We start from the raw sequence: 9,987 nt of genomic DNA, 5'->3' as shown, positions 1-9,987 counted from the left end.
AGCATACACTTTTCATCTGCGGTCCTTGTCTTGTGGCGGGTTAGAAGTTGCCACCAGGAATAATACGTATTTAGTAAATATTTCCACTTAAGTAACATATATTCGAAATAACGGCTGACCATATTATCATTTTTGTATATAGCTTAAGGCCATGGGTGACATCGTTGGGGGATATTGCTACCCGACTCGATGAGCAATGCTAATTGAGTATTTTCGACTGTTTCCTTTGCAAAACTCCTAGTAGGATTTTCTAACAACAGTAAGTCCGGTTCTAGAGTCACACAGAAACGCGACCATACACTATGCTGGTTTCAAAGATGGGCGAATCAGCTGTACGGTGCAGATTTATAGTTAAACTATATGCCACAAACCGTATTTTATTACCAGATTGTTATCTTTATAGTGCTACTCACTTGTATGTTTTTTGTTTGTTTTTGTTTTTTTTTTTTTTTGTAAAAACTTCAAATACATGTGTTTACGTAACCGCAACTTAAACGTGGATAGGAAGATTTGGCGTCGGTAGCATAATTGTAAGATTGAAAGAACAACAGTAAGAACAAAACAAAGAAACTTTGTTTATTGACAGAAAGTGATACATCAAAACTAGGTAATAGAATAGTTAACACACTATTACATAACCATTCTAAACATGCAAAATTAACAAAAACACCGAAAAACATAAATAAAGTCAGGTAGTGCAGACAGAGCGTGAAATCTAAAAAAAAGTGTGACGGCATCGAAAATTACAAGTTGTAACAAATACAACATTGTTTAATCTACTTGAATACACTAATGAGCAAAAGAATTGGGCGCAGCTTTAACCATCATGCGAATCCTGGACTACGTTTTCTGAATAGGATAAAAAAAATGTTGATATACAATATTGGTTATAGAAAACGCGAAATTTAGGTTTTAAATCTGTATATTTTGAAGCTAAGTATTTTAATGAGTGTTAACAGTATAGTTTAAAAACAGATACATTTTGAAAGGTATTTTTTCAATATAAATCAGAACATGATACATCAAATATATGATTTAATACCGTTGTGCTCACTTTCCCACATTTATCATACATAGTGGTAGCACAACGAGCGGTCGTGGTATATATTATTTGATTCACTTGCGTAAGGTATTTTTTCTAAAATATATATATAAAAAAAAAAAAAAAAAAAAATTAGCGACTGTTTTTGCTGGTTTATAAAAAAAATAACTAACGACAGTGAAACATGCAACAACCACGAGGCTGCGTGACCTGTTTCTACCACGAAAAAAAGGCTATTTTGTAGACGAATTAACCAGTTTTCTTTTTCACAATATCAGTAAGGATATAAGAATAGGTATATCAGATAATTACTTCTAATCATTATGCAAAAGTAATAATCTCTCGTGTGTTATCATTTCCGGTACCTCATGAAGCGGCCTTCAAGCGAAACGCATTGAGCCACGAGATTAAAAAATAGTCCCGGTCAAAGTTCACAATGTCAACAAATCAAAATACATTAAGAGGTTATGCAACGCGTGATAAATACTGAACGTTTTTCAAAAGTTGTAATGATTGTTTCCTGCCTTTGGAGTTGAATGATACTTTGGTAGAAATAACAAATGATTTACCTATTTTGAAGTATCTATACATACTGATCGAAAACACATGGTATTAAAAACTCCATGTCAATAAAAGATCTGAAGTAAGTAATCTCACGTTTTATCTATTACAGCTACCCAAACGCTAAGTACAATATAAAACACATTTGCTGTGGACTAGGCTAAAACGCATATGTTCAATACTTGTTATATTACGTTACATATCTGGTGAGATTCATGTGACCTAACATTTCAATTTCAATTTCAACACATTTTATTGACATAGAAAGAAAGTCAATAGGATTAGACATCAGACATATCCTATCTAAGTCTTCTTCTGGGTAACAACTGGTGGTAAGAAATATAGACAAATATAAAGTATATGTACACATTGATATGACAAATTAATTTAAGGGGCAGTAACTCCTTGAGGTTGTTAGACTAATTCAATGTTGTTTAAGAGCGTAAACATTTGGCTAATGGTACTTAATTTTAATTACTCGATTATTATGTTATCAGTGAATAATACAAAGCAATGCAATATTGATATTCATATAAATATACTATTGGACATACATATTTGGTGATATTGAATTGATCCCTCAACATACAGGCCACACAGTCCATATGCATTACGCACTTACCATCCACTAATGAGGATCAAAGGCCAATTTCAGCAAATAGATATATTTTTTTGGAGTAGGGTTACACCAACTCTTGGAAATAATATGATAATTTGTTAATTAAATTGAAAGCAGGTACTTTATATTGATGGTTATATCATAAAAACAAAAAACAAAAAACAAAAACAAAAACAAAAACAAAAAACAAAAACAAAAAAACCCCAACATATTAATAACAAGTATCAAAACTGTCAAAAGCCAATTCAATCCAGTATGTATTAATCAAGTGTTATAAGTAAATTTGATTTACCCAACATTCAACAAAGAAGAAAGAGTGTAATTATCTACCAAATGGATAATCCAGGTATACTTTGTACTGTGACCTAACATCGTTCCGTGATCATGAACATTTGTGCATGTCATACTTTACAGAACAAACAATACTTTTTTTAATTACAATAAACATAATCATAGTCCATGCTTATTTCCATACCATGGATTAAACTAAAATGGTATCGTACATTGTGAAGATGTGCGAAGGGCGTAATTACAAAATACATTACGTAAACCAAGTTTAAATATACATGTATTACTGTTTTACATTTAGAAAATATAAAAAACAAACAAAACAAACCAAAAACAAAAAACAAAAAACAAGAAGAAATAAAAAGACTACGAAAGCTCAGTCGGATACAGCGCAATCACGCAACATCATGATTGATCGTGTTAAGACGCTTCCTACCCATGTTAGTTTTTTTTCTGGAATCTGAGAAACGGGCTGTTCTCAGTACTGCTGTAACTTTGTCATTAGGCAAAAACCCTACTACAAAGAGACCCTGTCTCAAAAGGGCATGACTGTTCAAGGAAAATAAATAAATGATAAAAAAAAAGTTCTCCAAATTAACTGTCGATGGACCCTTAAGGGAAAATATAGTTTAGGGTGTGTTTAATGTTACGCTTACGGGACCGGCTTTATGGTTATTGATGATTGAGACAAGCTTTTCGATAGTTCAGATATAATTGAGAGTAATTAAGTTACGAATTGCGAAAGACAAATCAGCGAAAGACAAATCTTGAGTATAATTGCTGTTCACGTTTCATAATGGTTGATTAATAATCTGCTAAAATGTGGTTTGATTTTGACAGCTGAGTCACAGTTTATGATGCATGAACCAAGATTTATACTAATTAACTGATGAGCTACAATAGTTGACGTTTAGATTCTTGAGTCATTTTGTACGACAGCTGAGACAGGCATTTGGACAAACGAGTGATGATTTTTGATAATATGTTCATTTTTACGAAAGTTTTGCCAAAGGTTATAGTAGAACATGATTGATGAAAGATGTATAATAGTTTCCGATAGCTGACTCTTGTGTTATGGGCGTTGACAGTTGGTTGTTGAACCCTCCGGGCAACACTGTCCAACACAACTCGACTTGGAGAACACGAGTCCAGTTTGACATTTGCGAAAAGCAGCAATAATTCCTTCGCCACAGGCTACCATCATGTTTGCGTTGTATGGATGACGGTAATTACAACCGTAAGGCTTTTCTTGACAAAAAGTTTCTGTGGAAAGAAAAAAGTAAATGCGTTCATTTTAGCTCATGTGAATGATATATGGCAAAATGTTTAATGTTTATTGCTAAAGTGTGTGGTTCATATGTCTCTGTTTTATAAACGGCGCATATCAAACCCCAAGTATTAAACAGTTCAACCGATCGACTGATGTTCGTGGTCATCTCAAAATATTCTTTGTGTGCAACTTCAATGACGGCCAGAGGCTATACCAAGGGAAGTAAGTCATGTGTATGGTTATGGATACATGTGCAAATTATTAACATATGTAGATGCAAACGAATGTCGAATGTGAGAATATCTATAAATATGCGCCCGTAACAAGGATATGGAAATTAAACCGATATAATTCAAACCGCCCCGGTTTGAATTTTATTTCCCTTTTACCCTTAAGGTTCTTATGGCTTATGCTCGAGACTGGTGTATTTCAAGAGGGTTTCTGATGACAATGTTGGACGTTCGAGTTCTCACCAGCATTGCAGCGTATATATATATATATATGTCAAGTAGTAATAACAACAGTACAGAAAAGTAAATTGTCAAATTTTTGAGGCAATCTGCCCCTTTATCAAGACACAGGTAAATTACATACGAGCACATATAGACATAGAGCATAGAACAGTTACACAAATATAGTAGGTATAAACAAAAACAAAATATCGTAATGTTGTAAAAACGATCCCCTCGGCCGATACTTAATTCGCCGAGTGCCTATTATGATTAATTAGGAAACATCTTGGGTGGTGTACAGATGGTAAACGTAATTGAATAAATAGATAGATAGATAAATAAATAAATAATATAACTTAAAGGTTTAAAAATATAATAAATCAATTTTCGTGACAAGCATAGCGTATGCGTTCTGTATGGGAAAATACTGTATTGTTGCATTTGCTTTTAATTTGTATGGCTGGTTTATTTTCAAGGCAAATGTAGTTGATAAATTATTCTACATTGAAAGTAAAAAAAAAAAAAAAAAAAAGACACCATAACCAAATGCATGATCAGAAATGCACAGGTATAACTACTCTGATTATAAAACTTTGAATATCAATTGCATTGATTAAGACTTATACACGGATCAGGTCCAGCAAACCTTATTATAGCACAATCCACATGATTGACACGTGATAACAGTTTGGTGATTATGATCGTACCAACCAGTCCCTTTGCTCGCCAGAACAAAACGCTATATTTTGGCGATACTTTACACTGCGATGAATGCATGGCTTTATCTATACTTATAACGTATGGTTGTAGTTACCCAAGAACGTTTTGAGATGACCCCACACTTTATGCCGGAAGCAGGAAAAAGGAACAAGTATTTCTGAGGCTATTTGCTCTCTTTTTTTTACTAGCTTTTCCGTCTTCTTTTTGTATATGCAGAATGGTATGCTATTGTGACTAGGTAATGATTGTTACGTTTTTAATTTCCATAATCAAATGATATGGCAATCTCACAAATACATGATGTATTCCTTAGTGTTTTGTTTAATCGACTACTAAGAAGCATAACCTATGATATATGAAGTTTTTTTTAATACTTTTCATTTATAAGAAAACATTCCATAACAAAACAAACATAACATGATATGTGGTGACTTTAATCTGGTTTTGAATCCTGCTATAGATTATGACAGTTATAAAAATATAAATAACCCTAAAGCTCGGGAAAGGTTATTAGAAATCATTGAAAACTATAGTCTTGTTGACATATTCCGTGAACATCATGAGCACACAAAACGTTATACATGGAGAAAAAGTAACCCACTAAAACAAGCCAGGTTAGATTTCTTTCTTGTTTCAGAAGAATTGTTACCTAGTGTAGAAAATTCTTTAATAGATTCCGGTTATAGGTCAGACCACTCATTTCCGAAAATTGATATAAAATTTAACACTTTTAAGAAGGGAAAGGGTTTATGGAAAATGAATAATTATCTTTTACATAATTTAGACTATCTAAACATGGTTAAGACTTGTATTGATGAAGTGAAAACCAAATACTGTTTGCCTGTTTACAATTTAAATTCTATCTCTGCAGTATCAGATTTTGATTTGCAATTTTCAATTGATGATCAATTATTTCTAGATGTACTACTAATGGAAATCAGGGGAAAGACAATTTCTTTTTCTTGTCATTTGAAAAAACAGCAAAATATTAGGGAGGAAAATTTGAAACAGACTATCCAAGAACTAGAAGAAGAAGGGACTGAATTAGATGAATTGCTAGGAAAAAAGAAAGAACTAGAAGAAATTCGACTGCAGAAAATGAGGGGTAGCATTATTAGATCAAGAGCCAAATGGGTGGAAGAAGGTGAGAAACCAACCAGATATTTTTTGAGTTTAGAAAACAGGAATTATACATCAAAAATTATACCCAAAATTCAAAAAGAGAATAACGAAATAATAACAGATCAGTTTGAGATTTTAGATGAAATTAAGAAATTTTATGAACACTTATATGATGCTCAAGATTGTATAAGTGATATTGATATAAATGATTTTGTACATAATTGTAATGTTCCTAAATTATCTAATGAAGAGTCAGAGAAATTAGAGGGTCTCATTACTTTAGAAGAAGCAGGGAAACATTGAGTAAAATGAAAAATAACAAGAGCCCGGGGTCAGATGGCTTTACATCTGAATTTTTTAAGTGTTTCTGGAAGCAATTAGGTATTTTTATTGTTCGATCTTTAAATTTTGGTTATCAAAAAGGGGAACTTTCCATTACTCAAAGGCAGGGAATCATTACATGTATACCAAAAGGGGAAAAACCTAGAAATTTTCTAAAAAATTGGCGACCTATTTCTCTTTTAAATATTGTTTATAAGATTGCTTCAGGTGTTATAGCTAATAGAGTTAAGTCTGTATTGGGTAAGCTTATTAGTAATGATCAATCAGGATTTTTGGCCGGGCGTTATATTGGAGAAAACACTAGATTAATTTATGACATTATGCAGTTTGCAGAGGTAAATGATGTTCCAGGTATGCTTCTTATGGTTGATTTTCAAAAAGCTTTTGATTCAGTCTCATGGGAATATATTGACAAAACTCTTAAATTTTTTGGTTTTGGGGAGGGTATTAGGCAATGGGTTCAAACTTTTCATGCTCGGGTTTCCTCAACTATTAATCAGGGTGGTAATTTATCAGATTTTTTTAATATTAAACGCGGTTGTAGACAAGGGGACCCAATTACACCGTATATCTTCATACTTTGCGTAGAAATACTAGCGATTAGAATAAAAAATAACAAAAAGATATTAGGTATAAGCGTTGATAACATTCCGATACTTCTATCTCAGTATGCAGACGATACATCCCTTATTCTTGATGGATCTGAGAGCTCCTTGCTAGAATCTATTAAAGAATTAAACGATTTTGCACAAATATCTGGGCTCATGATCAATACACATAAAACACAAGTAATCTGGATTGGGAGTAAAAAATATAGTAATGAAACATATCTGCCTGATCTAAACCTACAATGGGGGAGGGAGAAATTTACACTGTTAGGAATAGATTTTAGTGTCAACCTACATGAAATACCTAGACTTAATTTTGATAAAAAACTTATTAAACTAAAATCCATAATTAAAATTTGGAATAGAAGGATATTGACCCCTATAGGTAAAATACACATTATTAAATCCCTCCTAATTTCTCTATTTAACCATCTATGCCTTTGTTGATTCCCTTAAACTAGGATGGTTAAAAAGATTACTCCATAATACATGTATAAGAAAATGGCAGGTTTTATTCAACAATCTGTTTAACTGGAACTATTGCATAAATTTTGGGATTGATTATTTACGGTTATGTCAAAAACAATGTAAAAATGAATTCTGGGCCGATGTTTTCAAAGCTTGGGAAAGATTATTGACATCAGAAACTAATACGAAACATCAACAACTCTCTTTTCTAAAAAGTCCACTATGGCATAATCCACATATTAGTATTGGTGGACACTCTGTTTTCTATAAAGACTGGTTTAGTAAGGGTGTCCAAGTAGTTAATGATGTGTTAAAAGATTCGAATACTCTTTCTTTTCATACATTCAATGAATTTACTCAGAAATATAATATACGAACAAACTTTCTTAAATATCAGGGTGTTATTAATTCTATCCGTAAAAACTTCCATTTACAGGAGATCATAGATAAAGACCTGATATTACCATATATTCCACATAATATATATTTATTTCTCAAATCACAACAGGACAATAAAATTATATATAAAAGTCTTTCAAAAAATACAGAAATTGCTACAGGAAAAAAAAGTGGAATGAAGTGTTTGATTTTACAGATTCAACATGGGCAAATATCTTTTCCATACCTTTTAAAGTAACAAATAACTCAAAACTTCAGTGGTTTCAATTTAGAATCTTGCACAATATTTTAACTCTAAATTCAGTTCTTTTTAAAGCAAACATTGTTACAAGTCCGTTGTGTACTTTTTGTAAATTTTACCCTGAAACAATAATTCATATTTTTTGGGAATGTGAAAAAGTTCAGTTCTTTTTGCAAAGTTTTGAATCACTTCTCGATGCACTAGTTATCCCGTTCACTTACAATAAAGAATCATTTATTTTTGGATTTTTGTCACCTGGAAAGTATAACAGTATTGATAATGAAATTACCATGGTTATTAAGCATTACATATATAAAACTAGATGTTCCAGTAGCTCTTTAAATGTACATGCATTAATAAATGTAATTAAGGACCACCACAATCTGAAAAAAATATATAGCAACATCAATGGGAGTTTGTTTTCTTGAAAAGTTTGATCTGGATTGGAATAAATGGAAAAACATATTATCTATTTAAGACCTCAAAAAGCTTAAAAAGTGCTTATTTTCTGTTTTATCGATATATATGTTTAGTTCTATTGATTTATGTGGGTTTTTTGGGGGGGTTTCCCCCCCCCCCCCCTTTTTTTTTTTTTACCCTGACAGTCTGTCCCAGGACTCTTCATTTTTAAAATAAGTATTATGATATGTCAAATTATAGCATTTTTAATACTCTGTCATTTATTGTTACTAGGCCATAGTCTTATTTAGTATATATCTTATATCCAGCTTTTACACTCAATTCAATTTCATTACATTATAAGTCCCGCCTCTCTCTCTCTCTCTCTCTCTCTCTCTCTCATAAAAAAAGCAACATATGAATGAGATTAAGATCGATGTATTTGGATGATGATGATGATGATGTGTTTGGATGAAATATGATGATGATGCATGTGTTTTGATGATGATGATGATAATGTTTGTATTTGGATGAAATACGATGATGATGTGTTTGGACAATGATGATGATTATGATGAAGTGTTTGGATAATGATGATGTTGTGTTTTTTGGATGATGATGATGTATTTGGATATTGATGATGATGTGTTTTTTGGATAATGATGATGTGTCCGGATGACATGATGATGATGATGATGATGTGTTTGCTGGATGATGATGATGATAATGTTGTATTTGGATAATGATGATGATGTGTTTTTTGGATAATGATTATGTGTCCGGATGACATGATGATGATGATGATGATGATGTGTTTGCTGGATGATGATGATGATGATGATGATGTATTTGGATAATGATGATGATGTGTTTTTGGATGATGATGATGTGCCCAGATGACATGATAATGATGATGATGATGATGATGATGATGATGATGTGTTTGCTGGATGATGATGATGATGAACGGAAGGGAATTTGAATGAATTATTTTATTATGTACATCATATGTTGTTGATGAAAATGCTTTAAAAATAAAAAAAATAAAAAAAACAAACAAACATAACTACCTGGAACGACGAGGATAACTTGTTCAATGCTTATGTTCCTTGGGAATCCTTGGTCATCAATGAAGCTACTGTACAGGGTGACAGTGGTACCGTTATCGAGCATTGATACTTTGGGGAAAGAAAACGATTTACTGAACATTTTCTCTCCGGTGCTGCTGTCTTCCGTTATGTTGTACGCATCCGCCAGGTATGATCCGTTAACGTTGAGCTCCAGTTTTTGTGGTCTACAGCCCAAGTGGATCCGCAGGTTAACAACAGCTGGGAAGTTTTCCCTGAAATCACCTCCAGTTGAAAAAGTCCCGTAATGGCCTGAATTCAATTAAGAAAAAACATAAATGGAAATCGTGTGTTTTATGAAGGCATTCAAAGACATTTGTATTTGTTCA

General features: G+C 32.4%; 1 long non-coding RNA gene across 1 annotated transcript; it reads right to left on the bottom strand.

The window, feature by feature from the left end:
- Positions 1 to 561: 561 nt before the first annotated feature.
- On the bottom strand, positions 562 to 9,977 carry LOC117342647. The gene is made up of 2 exons (XR_004535879.1): positions 9,602 to 9,977; positions 562 to 3,773 (listed from the first exon to the last, which is right to left on the bottom strand). It is a non-coding gene; the product is annotated as an uncharacterized LOC117342647 (long non-coding RNA).
- Between the last annotated feature and the right edge of the window lie 10 nt (positions 9,978 to 9,987).

This window comes from Pecten maximus, chromosome 14 (assembly GCF_902652985.1).
Source record: "Pecten maximus chromosome 14, xPecMax1.1, whole genome shotgun sequence".
Lineage (NCBI taxonomy): Eukaryota > Metazoa > Mollusca > Bivalvia > Pectinida > Pectinidae > Pecten > Pecten maximus.
Note: the sequence above shows the minus strand (reverse complement) of the source record. Positions and strands in the feature narration are given on the sequence as shown.